Source organism: Pseudophryne corroboree, chromosome 6 (genome assembly GCF_028390025.1).
Source record: "Pseudophryne corroboree isolate aPseCor3 chromosome 6, aPseCor3.hap2, whole genome shotgun sequence".
In the NCBI taxonomy this organism is placed as follows: Eukaryota; Metazoa; Chordata; class Amphibia; order Anura; family Myobatrachidae; genus Pseudophryne; species Pseudophryne corroboree.
Window position 1 is genome coordinate 291,958,893 of NC_086449.1, and position 17,777 is coordinate 291,976,669.

General features: G+C 45.9%; 1 protein-coding gene across 2 annotated transcripts in view; it reads right to left on the reverse strand.

Annotated features, from left to right (window-relative positions):
* RAB27A (RAB27A, member RAS oncogene family) overlaps positions 1 to 17,297 on the reverse strand; it is a 164,891-nt gene extending 147,594 nt beyond the window's left edge. The window contains exon 1 of one of the 2 annotated variants that reach the window (XM_063926124.1): positions 17,184 to 17,297. The gene's annotated coding sequence lies outside the window, so the exon portion shown is untranslated. The remainder of the gene's footprint in view (positions 1 to 17,183) is intronic. The other variant, XM_063926121.1, reaches the window with a different exon arrangement.
* Positions 17,298 to 17,777: the final 480 nt, after the last annotated feature.

Below are 17,777 nucleotides of genomic sequence, written 5' to 3' on the forward strand. Positions count from 1 at the left end.
GGTAACCAGCTCGCGCAATAACCGGAAGTGACACGTGCGTTCCAACGCGCACTTCCGGTTTGCGCTTCATATCGCGCCTGCTATTCAACACGACAAGAAGCACAACTCCTGGATTTGCAGGAGAAAGTATAAATGGCCCTATGTATACCAGATTATGTATGACAAACAGCGGCTTCACCGCTACTATGACAATTATAACTTGCGCATAAACCGGAAATGACGCGTGCGTTCCAACACGCACTTCCGGTTTGCGTTCCACGGCGCGCCCGCTTCTCTGGCCACACTGCATGTATTATACACACCTCCTGAACAGCAGGAAGTGATGTAAATGGCCCTGCAGTGCGTTCCAACTGACTCCCATGAAGTGGAGAGGTGGGACTGACACTTAAGGGTGGGGTATATAATGGGGGCCGGTGAGGCTATCCCTTTGTAACAACAGTTCCCATTTATGCTGACCATGCTGTACTGATGTCTGCTGTAACTATGCTGTAACTCCTTGACAAAGGTCCTGGTGTGGACCGAAACGTCGGAATTGGATTTTGCAAACTGGAACTGTGAGATTACCTTTATTAAATTCTCTTTGCTGAATAATTGATACTTAAGTCTGGAGAGTGCTATCTGTTCCACTAGGTGGATAACCTTGTACTGTACTATGGGTCCCACCTTTAAGTGGGTTGGACTCTGATTGGCACCCCAGCTGTTGACAGATTTATGTGAGTGCAGGGATTTGTATATATATATATATATATATATATATATATATATATATATATATATATATATATATATATATATATACAGAAGAATGGAGGGCGCAAATGAGTAAAAGATTCACAATTCCATTTATTATAAAAACATGCTCACATACATCTCAGCTTTAATAGATGAACTCTGTTCTCCATATGGCAACGACCGAGCCTCCGGAAATGTCCTCCCGCATACGGCTCGTACTGCTGGCCGCAAAAGCCGCAGGTAACTCCTGTTATTTCACTGGGACCAGACACATCAAAGACCATATGTCTCTCGCTCCACAGGCCACGCCCAACGCGTTTCGTCAACAGACTTCGTCAGGTGGTGTGGCTATGTTCCGTCTCATCACCAATTTATACTACTCCATACACCTGTGCTCTATTACAGGCTCAGGCAGCTTCATCGTGGTTCATATGAATCATTCACACATCTAAACTAAAACATATACTACAATCAAGTTAAAAATACATGTATACAACAATACAGATTTCATACTCCATTACTTCACGGGAGTCATATACAAAATATATTCTGCCACTTCTAGACTCTCTGAATACATTGATATCTATATAAAGAAATATGTCCCTCAGCTAAAATCCTTTGTGCAGGATTCAACACATATATTAAAGCTGAGATGTATGTGAGCATGTTTTTATAATAAATGGAATTGTGAATCTTTTACTCATTTGCGCCCTCCATTCTTCTTCTGTTACATGTGCATGGAAACCAGTGGTTCTGGTTTTATAGCGGAGGAGGCAGCATCATACATCAAGAAACGGGACACGGATATCTAATAATGGACTAATATCCTAAAGTGAAGTGGGTTTGAATGCGCAGCTCTTTATTGACACTTGATTATATATATATATATATATATATATATATATATATATATATATATATATATATATATATATATATATATATATATATATATATATTTATTTATTTTTTTTTATTTTTTTTTATTTTTTTTTTTTATAGGGAGAAAACCAATTCTGTGGGAATATATACATCGTTCATATCTTTGAGTGTGGAGGCACAAGCGATGAACAATGGGGGTCATTCCGAGTTGTTTGCTCGTTATTTTTTTGTCGCAACGGAGCGATTAGTCGCTAATGCGCATGCGCAATGTCCGCAGTGCGACTGCGCCAAGTAAATTTGCTATGCAGTTAGGTATTTTACTCACGGCATTACGAGGTTTTTTCTTCGTTCTGGTGATCGGAATGTGATTGACAGGAAGTGGGTGTTTCTGGGCAGAAACTGTCCGTTTTATGGGTGTGTGCGAAAAGACGCTACCGTTTCTGGGAAAAACGCGGGAGTGGCTGGAGAAACGGAGGAGTGTCTGGGTGAACGCTGGGTGTGTTTGTGACGTCAAACCAGGAACGACAAGCACTGAACGGATCGCAGATGCCGAGTAAGTCTGGAGCTACTCAGAAACTGCAAAGTAGTGTCTATTCGCAATTTTACTAATCTTTCGTTCGCAATTTTGAGAAGTTAAGATTCACTCCCAGTAGGCGGCGGCTTAGCGTGTGCAAAGCTGCTAAAAGCAGCTTGCGAGCGAACAACTCGGAATGACCCCCAATGTGCGGCCCCGCAATCGTTCATCGCTGGTGCCCAGTCAGCTGTGCATGCAGGCCAATATGGACGATCTCGTCCATATTTGCCTGCACTTCTATGGAGCCGGGTGCTGAGGGGAGTGAAGAAACTTCACTCCCCCCGTCACTGCCCCCTCGCCGCCAGGCAGCTCGGTCAATGTGTAGGGCCCTTTAGTTCAGCTGAAGGGGCAGATTCAATTGTGTGTGGGTTTTAGAAGACCCTGCAGCGTGGGGCTTTCCGGCAGCTGCTGGGGTTCTCTTATTCAACTGAAGGAGAGAAAATAAGCCGTGGCAATTTCTATAGAAGTTACTGCAGCTTTTTTCTCACATCCCCAGAGCAAGTCCAATTTTCCTTAAATTGTTATTTTAAAGGAAAACTGTTGGACTTGCTTTGGAACCCCTTTGGACATCCCCTAATGACTAAATAATAAATTGGAAGTTTCCAATTAGCTTAATTTATCCATAATTAGTTACCTTTTGCCAGCGCTGTCCTCTTCCTCCTTTTCCCTGACATGCTGGAAGTCTTCCATCTCTTCTTCCGCAGTGTGTGTGTAAGATCTGCCATGTGTGAGACCCCAATCAGTGCATGTGAGAGATCTGTCAGGTGTGTCCCAGTCTGATGGAGCATGTTGATATATTAGGGTTTTGAGCTTTTCTAGGCGAGGACTACTTGTGTGGTTTGATGACCATTTCCCATGAGTTTTGCCAATACTGTTTCCTGCTTACTTGTGTCAGTTTGTATTACGACCATCTAAGTTGCCTAGCACTACCTAAATGCTGTTGTACAACAACAGAAAGTTTATTAATTGACATATGTCAAGTCCCAATGGCATGTACAAACAAAGGGGCAGATGTATTATGCCTGGACAAGTGATAAAGCAGTGATAAGTGGAAGGTGATAACGCACCAGCCAATCATTAGACAATCGAAAAATGACAGTTTACACACCAGCCAATCAGCTCCTATCATTTTTCAAAAGTGTGATGATTGGCTGGTGCGTTATCACGTTCCATTTATCACTTCTCCAGGCTCAATACATCTGCCCTAAAGTTCTCTATCAGCAACACAGGTACACTCTGAGGTCAAATTAATTAGAAGTAAATTAACATGAAATGTGGAGGGAAACCAGAGAACCTGGAGTACACCCAAACAGAGAATAACTAGTTTGGAACAAAATCCTGGGCTTCCAAGCAACTGCTTATGGAAAATAAGAGTGACATGTCAACAAGTGTTAGCATGGAGCAGTCATTATTGCCACCTCCCATCCTCTTCATTGAGAGATGTCAGTGATGATGGTCCCTTACATGAACAAGTATCACCATTTTGCAAAATCATATCTTTTATACAGGAAATAAGGCTGACAGCCCCTATAAGTGCAGGTGTGACAGGGTTTACAATGCAAGTATGGGCATACATTTTGTTTAATAAAATGTCAGCATTTCATAAAAAATGAAATAATTAGGATCGGTTCAAATTTTACAAAATTAAAGTAAAATTTTGCTCTGAAAATGCAACAAGTCTTTCATGATTCACACTCTTGTATGCATGAGGGTGTTTACTGCTAGTGACAAGCCTAAGAGATGGAAGTCACTGTCACTATCTGTGACAGCTAAAACATACGGCTGTCCTTTCAGTACCACAGCTTCCTGTTACGCCACAGGCGGTTTGAAGTGATAAAACATTAGGTCCTTAACTAGTTTTGCAAAGCTGATTGGAACATCTGATTTGTTAATATTTAAGTAAGTGACAGTACAAAGCTTTTACTGTAGCTGCAAGTGAGGAAATGGAAAAAAAATAATATTCTAACATATACCCAGACACATATATACACACACAGAAATGGTTGGCACACCAGATAAACAAAAGACAGCAATACCAAAGAGGTTCAAGCCTTGAACCTCTTTGCTATTGCTGTCTTTTATTTATCCGAAGTGCCAACCATTTCTGCATATATCTTATACACCCTAGCTAGGTTGGAGGTGAGGCACCCAGCAAGTTGTGACTATGTTTGTTTCTGCGAGTGCCGGAATAGGGTGGTTACTGGAGAAATACACCAATTGTATAATATTTACTTTTGTTTTGAGAATTGGGTTTATATTTTGCTAGATAATCATTTTTTGCAAGTCAAACATGGTCATCATTTAACATTGATGATAACAATAGTACAATTACTATGAGTATATAACATTACTAAGTATCTCAAGTCAATGGGGCCAATTCAGTAAGGTTAGCAAATTCTGCTAATCAGCAGAATTTGCTAACCATTAGCACGCATGCTGGGGGCCGCCCAGCGCTGGGCAAGGCCGCCAAGCATGCTGACCGGCACCTCCCCCCCCCCCCCCCCCCAGCTTCAAGCAGAAATTGCGAACAGCACACAATTTCTGCTTGTTAGCAGAAATTAATGATGACTCCTGCGGCCACAGGAGTCCCGGCACCACCCCGACACGCCCCCATTCGCGCGTACCAGCACACCGTTTGGGCTGGCACGCCCCTGCAATGCTTCGTTTCCACCCAGAAAATGGAGCGTTGCCGCCCCCCTTCCGCCTCTGCCTGATTGACAGGCAGAGGCAATTGCAATTTCTGCGGCCCCCCGCAGAAATTGTGGGCGCATGCGCAGTAGGGCCTGCTGTGCATGCGCCCGCGACCCCTCAGCAAAAATTCTGTACGAATCACTACTTCCGATTCATACTGAATTTGCCCCAATGTTTGGAAATGCTTTATAAAAAAACAACTCAAATTGTAGTCTGTCTTCTAGCCGTTTATCCCAGCACCAAAGACATGCCACTTATGTCATTACACTTGGGGTGATGATGTTGAGTATTTAAGCCCTATGTGGCTTCTTTTATGTCTGACATCATTTTGATTATATAATGAGCTGCGGGAGCTTACCAAAACTGTGCTATGGTTGCTCTAGTGGTAATCATAATATATCTAGCCAATACATAATTATCTTTCATGGGAAGGTTAAGCCCCATAAACACTAGACGAGAAAGTGAAAGATCTCGCTCAGAAGGGCTAATCTCCGCGAGATCTTTCACAATCTTGTCCAGTGTGTACACTCAAGCGCGTTTCTGTACATCATTAATGACCCCCTCCCTCGTCCGAATATGTACAGGTGAACGAGGTCCTTATTGACGACACCATGACCATCCCCCCCCCATCAGCAAGTGTGTATGCGCTTGCCAATTATGCCCCCCCAATATTGTCGTTGGCGCAGGAATCAGCTAGTCCAGTGGTTCTCAACCTCTGTCCTCAAGTATCCCCAACAGTTCATGTTTTCCAGGTCTCCTCACAGGATTGCCATACTTGCCTACCTGACCCTCTCCATGAGGGAGAAAATGCTCTGTTCCTGGACTTTCCTGGTAATGTATGATTGCCATTACCTGTGGTGAAACACATTTCTTATCAATTAACTAGCTCACCACAGGTGATGGCAATCATACATTACCAGGAAAGTCCAGGAACAGAGCATTTTCTCCCTCATGGAGAGAGTCAGGTAGGCAAGTATGAGGATTGCAAGTGAAATAATTTGCTCCACCTGTGGGTCTTTTATAATGTGTCAGTAATGAATACACCTGTTCAACTGCTAGGTGACCTGGAAAACATGAACTGTTGGGGGTACTTGAGGACCGAGGTTGAGAACCACTGAGCTAGTGCACAGATTCTCAAAGTTGGTCCTCGGGACCCACACAGTGCATGTTTTGCAGGTCTCCTCACAGAATCACAAGTGAAATAATTAACTCCACCTGCGGACCTTTTAAAATGTGTCAGTGAGTAATTAATACGCCTGTGCACCTGCTGTGTTACCTGCAAAACATGCACTATGTGGGGTCCTGAGGACCAACTTTGAGAACCTGTGGGCTAGTGTGTACTAGCCTTTACAGGAAAGCAACCAATTTGCCCAAACTGTAGGGAAATTACTGGTTGTAAAACAAATTCTAACTATAATTTTTGTTACCATTTCAGATTGTTTAATCAATTTTGATAGCTGATAACAGTTTCTGAATATTTCTACCCAATATTCTTTCTATATACTACCAAAAAAACTCAATTACGTTTAATAGCCTTACAGTAGCTTCTGTAACTATACGATCAGTCTCCTTAAAATAAGATTTTACTCACCGGTAAATCTATTTCTCGTAGTCCGTAGTGGATGCTGGGGACTCCGTAAGGACCATGGGGAATAGACGGGCTCCGCAGGAGACTGGGCACTCTAAGAAAGATTTAGTACTACTGGTGTGCACTGGCTCCTCCCTCTATGCCCCTCCTCCAGACCTCCGTTAAGGAAACTGTGCCCAGAAGAGCTGACATTACAAGGAAAGGATTTTGGAATCCAGGGTAAGACTCATACCAGCCACACCAATCACACCGTATAACTTGTGATAAACTTACCCAGTCAACAGTATGAACAACAACAGAGCATCAAACAATGGATGCCAACATAACATAACCCTTTATTAAGCAATAACTATATACACGTATTGCAGAAAGTCCGCACTTGGGACGGGCGCCCAGCATCCACTACGGACTACGAGAAATAGATTTACCGGTGAGTAAAATCTTATTTTCTCTAACGTCCTAGTGGATGCTGGGGACTCCGTAAGGACCATGGGGATTATACCAAAGCTCCCAAACGGGCGGGAGAGTGCGGATGACTCTGCAGCACCGAATGGGCAAACACAAGGTCCTCCTCAGCCAGGGTATCAAACTTGTAGAACTTAGCAAATGTGTTTGAACCCGACCAAGTAGCTGCTCGGCAAAGCTGTAATGCCGAGACGCCTCGGGCTGCCGCCCAAGAAGAGCCCACTTTCCTTGTGGAATGGGCTTTCACAGATTTTGGATGCGGCAATCCAGCCGCAGAATGAGCCTGCTGAATCGTGCTACAGATCCAGCGAGCAATGGTTTGCTGTGAAGCAGGAGCACCCAGCTTGTTGGATGCATACAGGATAAACAGCGAGTCAGTCTTCCTGACTCCAGCCGTCCTGGCTACATAGATCTTCAAAGCACTGACTACATCAAGCAACTTGGAATACTCCAAGTCACGAGTAGCCGCAGGCACCACAATAGGTTGGTTCAAATGAAAAGATGACACCACCTTCGGCAGAAATTGCGGACGAGTCCGTAATTCAGCCCTGTCCATATGGAAAACCAGATAGGGGCTTTTACATGACAAAGCCGCCAATTCTGACACACGCCTAGCCGAAGCTAAGGCCAATAGCATGACCACCTTCCACGTGAGATACTTTAGCTCCACGGTCTTAAGTGGCTCAAACCAGTGGGATTTCAGGAAATCCAACACCACGTTGAGATCCCAAGGTGCCACTGGTGGAACAAAAGGGGGCTAAATATGCAGCACTCCCTTAACAAACATCTGAACTTCAGGAAGAGAAGCCAGTTCCTTTTGAAAGAAAATGGATAGGGCCGAAATCTGGACCTTTGTGGACCCCAACTTCAAGCCCATAGTCACTCCAGACTGTAGAAAGTGCAGGAACCGGCCCAGCTGGAATTCCTCTGTAGAGGCCTTCCTGGCCTCACACCAGGCAACATATTTTCGCCATATACGGTGATAGTATTTTGCTGTCACGTCCTTCCTAGCCTTTATCAGCGTAAGAATACTTCATCCGGAAATGCCTTTTTCCGCTAGGATCCTGCGTTCAACCGCCATGCCATCAAACGCAGCAAGTCTTGGAACAGACAGGGCCCCTGTTGCAACAGGTCCTGTCTGAAAGGCAGAGGCCATGGGTCCTCTGTGAGCATTTCTTGCAGTTCCGGGTACCAAGTCCTTCTTGGCCAATCCGGAACAATGAGCATTGTTCTCACTCCTCTTTTTCTTACGATTCTCAGCACTTTGGGTATGAGAGGAAGAGGAGGAAACACATAGACCGACTGGAACACCCACAGTGAAACTAGTGCGTACACAGCTATCGCCTGAAGGTCTCTTGACCTGGCGCAATACCTTTGTTGCTTTTTGTTGAGACGGGACGCCATCATGTCCACCTGTGGCAGTTCCCATCGATTTGTAATCTGAGTGAAGACTTCGTGATGAAGTCCCCACTCTCCCGGGTGGAGGTCGTGCCTGCTGAGGAAGTCTGCTTCCCAGTTGTCCACTCCCGGAATGAACACTGCTGACAGTGATTGCACGTGATTCTCCGCCCAACGAAGAATCCTGGTGGCTTCCGCCATCGCCACTCTGCTTCTTGTGCCGCCCTGGCGGTTTACATGAGCCACTGCAGTGATGTTGTCTGACTGAATCAGCACCGGTTGGTTGCAAAGCAGAGGCTCCGCTTGACTCAGGGCGTTGTATATGGCCCTTATTTCCAGGATATTTATGTGCAGACAAGCCTCCTGACTTGACCACAACCCTTGGAAGTTTCTTCCCTGAGTGACTGCCCCCCATCCTCGGAGGCTCGCATTCGTGGTCACCAGGACCCAGTCCTGTATGCCGAACCTGCGGCCCTCGAGAAGGTGAGCACTCTGCAGCCACCACAGAAGAGACACCCTGGCCCTCGGGGACAGGGTGATCAGCCGATGCATCTGAAGATGCGATCCGGACCACTTGTCCAACAGATCCCACTGAAAGATCCTCGCATGGAACCTGCCGAAGGGAATGGCTTCGTACGATGCCACCATCTTTCCCAGGACTCGCGTGCAGTGATGCACCGACACCAGTTTCGGTTTTAAGAGGTCTCTGACTAGAGTCACGAGCTCCTGAGCCTTCTCCGCCGGGAGAAACACCTTCTTCTGGTCTGTGTCCAGAATCATGCCCAGAAAAGGCAGACGCGTCGTAGGAATCAGCTGCGACTTTGGGATATTCAGAATACAGCCATGCTGCTGCAACACTTCCTGAGAGTGTGCTACGCTGATCAGCAACTGCTCTCTGGACCTCGCCTTTATGAGGAGATCGTCCAAGTATGGGATAACTGTGACTCCTTGCTTTCTCAGGATCACCATCATTTCCGCCATCACCTTGGTAAATATTCTCGGTGCCGTGGAGAGCCCAAACGGCAACGTCTGGAATTGGTAAGGACAGTCCTGTACCACAAATCTGAGGTACTCCTGATGAGGTGGATAAATGGGGACATGCAAGTAAGCATCCTTGATGTCCAGAGACACCATAAAATCCCCCTCTTCCAGGCTTGCAATGACCGCTCTGAGCGATTCCATTTTGAACTTGAATCTTTTCAGATAAATGTTCAGGGACTTTAAATTCAATATGGGTCTGACCGAACCGTCCGGTTTCGGTACCACAAACATTGTAGAATAGTATCCCCTTCCCTGTTGAAGGAGGGGAACCTTTACCACCACCTGCTGGAGATATAACTTGTGAATTGCCGCTAACACTACTTCCCGTTCCATGGGGGAAGCTGGCAGGGCCGATTTGAGGTAACGGTGAGGGGGCATCACTTCGAATTCCAGCTTGTATCTCTGAGACACAATCTGTATAGCCCAGGGATCCACCTGTGAGCGAACCCACTGGTGGCTGAAATTTCGGAGACGCGCCCCCACCGCTCCTGGCTCTACTTGTGGAGCCCCAGCGTCATGCGGTGGATTTAGTGGAAGCCGGGGAGGACTTCTGTTCCTGGGAACTAGCTGCATGGTGCAGCTTCTTTCCTCTACCCCTGCCTCTGGCAAGAAAGGACGCACCTCTGACCTTCTTGCTTCTTTGTGATCGAAAGGACTGCATTTGGTAATACGGTGCTTTCTTAGGCTGTGAGGGAATATATGGCAAAAAATTTGACTTCCCAGCCGTAGCTGTGGAAACTAGGTCCGAGAGACCGTCCCCAAACAATTCCTCACCCTTGTAAGGTAAAACCTCCATGTGCTTTTTGGAGTCGGCATCACCTGTCCATTGCCGAGTCCACAGGACCCTTCTGGCAGAAATTGACATTGCATTTATTCTAGAGCCCAGTAGGCAAATGTCCCTCTGGGCATCCCTCATATATAGGACAGCGTCTTTTATATGCCCCAGGGTCAGTAAAATGGTATCCTTGTCTAAGGTATCCAGTTCCTCAGACAGATTATCTGTCCATGCTGCTACAGCACTACACATCCAGGCCGACGCAATTGCCGGCCTCAGTAGAGTACCTGAATGTGTATAAACAGACTTCAGGATACTTTCCTGCTTCCTATCGGCAGGATCCTTTAGGGCGGCCGTATCCTGTGACGGCAGGGCCACCTTCTTAGATAAGCGTGTCAGAGCTTTATCTACCCTAGGGGAGGATTCCCAGCGCATCCTGTCCGTTGGCGGGAAAGGGTACGCCATAAGTAACCTTTTGGAAATCAGCACTTTCCTATCGGGGGAATCCCACGCTTTTTCACGTAACTCATTTAACTCTTGTGAAGGGGGAAAAGTCACCTCTTGCTTTTTCTCCCCATACATATAAACCCTCTTGTCAGGGACAGGGTTTACCTCTGATATGTGCAATACATCCTTCATTGCTATAATCATGTAGCGGATGGCTTTAGCCATTTTAGGCTGCAATTTTGCATCATCGTCATCGACACTGGAGTCAGAATCCGTGTCGATATCTGTGTCAACCATTTTGGATAGTGGGCGCTTCTGAGACCCTGACGGCCTCTGCGCTGTAGGATCAGGCATGGGCTGAGACCCCGACTGTCCCAAGGCATCAGCTTTATCCAACCTTTTATGCAAGGAGTTTACATTATCATTTAACACCTTCCACATATCCATCCAATCAGGTGTCGGCGCCGTCGGCGGAGACACGTCATTCATCTGCACTTGCTCTGCCTCCACATAGCCCTCCTCGTCAAACATGTCGACACACGCGTACCGACACACCACACACCCCGGGGATGCTCTTTGTGAGGACAGGACCCCCACAAGGCCTTTTGGAGAGACAGAGAGAGAGTATGCCAGCACACACCCCAGCGCTATATGACCCAGGAATCACACAGTAACTTAGGGTTTACCCAGTAGCTGCTGTATATATGATTAATGCGCTAAATTTGTGCGCCCCCCCTCTCTTTTTACCCTCTATCTACCGTGAGTCTGCAGGGGAGAGCCTGGGGAGCTTCCTCTCAGTGGAGCTGTGGAGAGAAAATGGCGCTGGTGAGTGCTGAGGAAGAAGGCCCCGCCCCCTCAGCGGCGGGCTCCTGTCCCGCGATTTTGTGTAAAATTAATGGCGGGGGCTCATGCATATTACAGTGCCCAGCTGTATATATGCTGCTTTTGCCAGGAGGTAATCAATTGCTGCCCAGGGCGCCCCCCACTGCGCCCTGCACCCTACAGTGACCGGAGTGTGTGGGTTAGTGTGGGCACAATGGCGCACAGCTGCAGTGCTGTGCGCTACCTCATATGAAGACAGGAGTCTTCTGCCGCCGATTTTGATGTCTTCTTGCTTCAACCCGCCGGCTTCTGTCTTCTGGCTCTGCGAGGGGGACGGCGGCGCGGCTCCGGGAACGGACGACCAAGGTTAGGTTCCTGTGTTCGATCCCTCTGGAGCTAATGGTGTCCAGTAGCCTAAGAAGCGCAACCTAGCCGCAGTTAGTAGATTTGCTTCTCTCCCCTAAGTCCCACGTAGCAGAGAGTCTGTTGCCAGCAGAAGCTCTCTGAAAATAAAAAACCTAACTAAAATACTTTCTTATTAGCAAGCTCAGGAGAGCTCACTAAAAGCACCCAGCTCTGTCCGGGTACAGATTCTAACTGAGGTCTGGAGGAGGGGCATAGAGGGAGGAGCCAGTGCACACCAGTAGTACTAAATCTTTCTTAGAGTGCCCAGTCTCCTGCGGAGCCCGCTATTCCCCATGGTCCTTACGGAGTCCCCAGCATCCACTAGGACGTTAGAGAAATTATTGTTATCTTACAGTCAATAAGCAAGTGACATTTGTTAAGTGAATCAGTCTGCTTGGATGATTTTATGTTGAGAATAGGACTAATTATACACAGTATGTTATGCAGTCCTTGTCAGGAGCACAGAGGGGTGGGTGTGGGTACAAATTATCCATACCCATATCCTGTAGTGACTGTCAGCAGTGGCTGTACCATCGATAGCCAATGATATCAAACCACCTTTGGAGACCATCAGTGGCTGAGTTCTACACAAACAGCAGTCACCGATGTCTCCTTAATATAGGGGGATGCCATTGATGGTGCAGCAGTGGTCCACGCCATTGATAGGAAGGGAGAAAACAAAAAACAAAAAAAACAACCATATACTGGCCATCAAGCATAAACCACTGATGATTGTAAACAAACTATGAGCAACATCACCAGTTCAAAAAAAACTCCCGCCTTATTAATTTTATGAGAGAGAGAGAGAGAGAGAGAGAGAGAGAGAGAGAGAGAGAGAGAGAGAGAGAGAGAGAGAGAGAGAGAGAGAGAGAGAGAGAGAGAGAGAGAGAGAGAGAGAGAGAGAATGAATATAAGAACGTTTATACATTCTGGCGGCTTCTCCTCTATGCAGCCACTTTGATACACCAGGTGCAGCGCTCTGTATTTACATTTCCTGGGCGGATGCTTCTCTCTGATGCACGCACTGCAGGGAGGCTTGGAGGGATCAGATTGGATCCCTCACAGGGGGAAAGGAGGATAGAATCCCAGCGGCTTCTACTGGGTAATGCTATCGATTCCGGAATGTATCGCATTCTGGAGCTAGGTGCATTTGTAGTAAGCATTCCACCTTGTGTCACATAACAGTGCCCAAGTTCATAATATTCCACAATACAGTACCCAGATAAGACATACCACATTACAGAGCCCCTTATTATAACATCCACTAGAAATTGGAATGTTACCCATGCAGGCTGGGCAACGGGTCAGGCCCAATTGCTTTTGTGGTGGGCAATTCAGGGAAATTGGTAGACCACTTTATGACCTGGGACCTGGGGCACCCTAAGCCTCTAGTTCCCATAGCAATGGCAACCCCTGCACCTACTATTGCTATGCCCATGCTTTAATTTAATCAATGGCACCCCCTGCAAATACCATAGCTACGCCCGTGCCTTCATGTATTGGAACATATATACATGTCCTTTACAGTTAGAAATGACGTAAGCTCCTTTTCCTCTATTTCATTATGGAACTAACAGAAGCATCAGCAACCCTTGTCCCCGGATACGAACTGTAATTGCAACCCTTGTCCCTGGTTGTATAAAACATATTATTGCTGCAATAAGAAATTCTGATTATCACAAGTAGGCCCCTGTTTTATATTTTTATATAGCATTGAGGAGCAAATTTCCTCATCTGGAATCTCTTTTGTGGCCCATTTAGTAAAAAAAAAAAATAAAAAAAAAATTGTGGCTTGTTCCACAAAAACACCCATTTTCAGGGGTTAGCCGCAAATATTTAAAAGTTACCTAAATGTATCTCTGATACCAACTCCATTTGCACTAGCAGCGGCATTCCCATAGGTTTCTATGAGGCATGCAAAGCAAGTTTGAGATTGGCTACCACCTTCTGAATATGGCGGTAGCATCCTATGGGTTATACATCACAAAGCTTCCCCCAGAAACTTCCCTGGAAATGGCCCAGTGTAAAGGCCAGTACTCACGGCCCGATGCTGGAGAGATGTGTGCTGAGCGAACCGCTCAGCACACATCTCTCCCGGCGCTCAGCACAGCGCGATCTGTGCTTAGCGTGCGGGGGGAGACGGGGGGGCCGCTCACTTCACCCAGCGGGTGAAGTGAGCGACCCGCTAGATTGGACTGCATACAGGCCAATCTAGCAGCAGCGATAGCAATGCGCGGGGCTGCGCATCGCTATCGCTGTTAGGGCTATACACGGAGCGATCTTGCTGAAAATCTAAGCAATCTAGTCAGATTGCTTAGATTATCGCTCAGTGTGTACCCCCCTTAAGTGTGGTCAGCAGGACACTGAGCTCATCGCAGTAATGGGCTCCAAAACACTCTGTAATACATTGGTCCGTTAAAATTGCACATTGCAATGCGATTCTGGGTGCCAATATCTTGTCCAGAATGAATTGAATATGCAATTAAGCATAAACAGATCCCTTAGTCTCAAACAAAGTTTTTAATAATACAATATACTGCATTTCTGACAAGCAAAGCACCAGAAACACCATTCCTGCTATAACATGAGCTTACTACACAACAGAATACAATAGAATTTTAGCTTACACATGCAGGGTCCAGTGCTAGGCACAGTGCCACTGGCAGACACTCACCTGAGAACACCTGCTGAACACTCAGTTCTCCTGAAAATCAAGCAATCTGGAGCTTTTTGGGTCAAGAGCACCAATTTAATGTACTTCTAGCCACCCACTAAGCATAATATAGCCCAGGGATAGGCACTGACATGCAATATTTCAGATTATAGATATCACAGAGGCAGAGACAAACTAGGCAAATGCCTAGGGCATTTGGTATGCCTAGGGGCACAAGCAGATTCTGCTGATTAAAATGATATGCAGCATGCCTATATTCTGTGTGTGACTGCGGCTGTATGTGCATACGAAATGCTACATTACTGTATTCGTGGAAATCACTGTAACGCAGGATTTCGTATGCAGATACAGCCATGCTAACTATCATTTTAATCAGCTGAAGCTGGTTTTGCATCCTAGTTAAATAGCAATGAAAATAAAACATTTTTTTCCAAAAAAAGGCACGCAACATTTGCAGAGCTGGACGGGAGCTGCATGGCATATTTTGCAAGATATACACGAGGACACATCTATATCCAAGCAGAGACAGAGGTCAGTGTTAGCGGCCGTGTGAGTGCTGTGTGTGGGTAGGTTTGTTGTGCAATAGTGTTCGTCATATGTCTTAGACGCATTATGTGCGTCATGTGTATTAATGCATTAATAATGTGCAACATATTTGTAAGTGTCATTATGTGTATAAGGGCATTAATAAAGGCTGGCATAATGTGTAAGGTGCATTATGTGTATAAGGACATTAATAATGTGTGTCATACGTGTAAGGGGCATTACTGTATGGCATTATGTGTATAAAGGCATAACTAATGTGTGGTATTATGTGTATAAAGGCATTACTAATGTGTGGCATTATATGTATAAGGTGCTCTACTGTGTGGCATAACGTATAGAAAGAGCAATTCAGCGTGATGTAATGTAAATAAGTGGTACTACTGTGAAGGGGTGGTCTTCAGTATGCCGACTGACGGGATCCCGGCGCACAGTATACCGGCGACGGGATCCCGACAGCCGGCATACCGACACTTATTCTCCCTCGTGGGGGTCCACGACCCCCCTGGAGGGAGAATAAAATAGCGTACCCGTAGCGTGGCGAGCGCAGTGAGCCCGCAAGGGGCTCATTTGCGCTCGCCACACTGTCAGTAAGCCGGCGGTCGGGCTCCCGGCGCCAGTATGCTGGTCGCCGGGAGCCCGACCGCCGGCATATCGTAGTGAACCCCTGTGAAGAGTAACGTATATAAGGTAAAGTGGCATTACTGTGTGATATAACATGAAGGGACACAATTGCATGATATGTGAATAAAGTTGCACTACCGTGTGGTGTAATTTGAATTGGGGGTACTATTGTGTGGCCATGCCCCTTCCCAAAAGAACACGCCGCTTTGGGATGCGCGCCGAATGTGCACACTGTTCCTATTTAAAATAGGAGCACCAAAATGAGGACTGCTATGACTAAGGGGTGCAGGGTCAGAGGCAGAACTAGCAGCGGTGCTAGGGGGCACCAGCCAAAATCTTGCCTAGGGCCGGCTCTGCCCAGATGGATACAACATATTTTAGTTGCATCACATCAATATATCATGTGGCTTGATTTTCAACAATACAATACATTGTTCCCATCCCCGTGCCCCCAGACCAGCAGCTGCACATGTGCAATAGCAAATACTGCTACTTAGAAGCATCTATATTATTTTGAAGATATTTTAAGTATGAATTTGGATACAGCAAACTAGTATCACTGTCCCTAATACAGTACAGCCAATGGGAATGGCTGTCAAACAACCTCTGAGGGTATTTCGTTGGGCACTGCACATCACATACAGATCTGTAGATAAGCTAGCAGGAAAAGGATACAGTCAATTTACCTATGGTCAAAATCCCGACCACAAATGACCGATGGTCAAAATCCCTACAATTAAAATGTCGACAGGTCAAAAAGTCGACACGAGTTTTTCATGGTTTTCTCATTGAAACCAACTTGTTCATACTTTACCATCCCAGTGGACCTTGAGAGGGAATATAATAGAGTGCCAAGCGTACACTTATACGGTGACCAAGTCGGCCTATGTTGACATACACACACAAAAAAAAAATACAAACTTTTGGCAACTTTTTAAATGTCAGTATTTTGACATTGTCTGGATTTTTTATTGTAGGTAAATCATACTAAACCTGCAGGAACACAGGGTTATTATTACACTTATTTTAAATTCTTGACTGTATACACAATCTTGCAATAAAACACGAGGAAAACCTTCTTTATAAAAGAGTTTAAATTAAAGAAAAACAGGCAGAAAAAAAAACCGTGAATTTCAATCCAAATCAATGGTTGTATATGAGCAAAAATTTACTATAGTATATAAAATTATAAGTCATTGTTTTTTATCTCTATTCAAAACATTACAACAAAAGGGTGTTTATTCTTTGTAACACAAATATAAGGGATATAAATATTACAAGTGGATACAAACAAGTAGTCAGCAAAAACAAGAAGTTATTTGTATTGCTACAACACATTGGCCCCATGGCATATATGTGAACAAATGTACTAGCCAATCAGGCGTGCTTTGTACAGTTGACTTATAACTTGTGGGAGCTGCCGGTACCTCTGCACATCGCTGGCCGCACGGTAGGCAGGCTGAATATCGTTGCGCTCCTTAGTGCATAGTTGCAAAGTGCGATACTAACGCGCCTCTCTCACCTGTAGCGCCCGGAGCCTCCGCCAGCAGCATCCGCATCCCGTCGCCTGCACACAGCTTTTGCCTATATTTGGATGGCTGTGCTGTGGTTAAACTGCAGGACATCACTTCCCGGGCCGGCGTGAACCACGCCCCTACGGGGGCGGAGTCCTATAAGCCCACCACAGGGAGTGTACCTCTGTTTTTGCTACAAAGTCACTATTGTCTCTACAGAGTCTTGGGTATTGGACGGTATCCGGCCGTACATTCACGTATATACAGTATAGTGCTGGTGTTATGGCGTGAATGATCTGTGCCTGGAGTGGGTCAGAATCGGATTTGCAGCAGCAGCAGCAGCAACAACACTGCTAAGTGAGAGCAGATAATGAGGATGAACACGGGGATCCGGATTGAAAGTCGACAGTAACTAGGTCGACCACTATTGGTCGACAGTAACTAGGTCGACAGGTTCTTTATGTCGACAGGTCAAAAGGTCGACATGAGTTTTTCACAATTTTCTTCTTTTTTTGAACCTTTTCATACTTAACGATCCACGTGGACTACGATTGGAATGGTAATCTGTGCCGAGCGAAGCGGTAGCGGAGCGAAGGCACCAT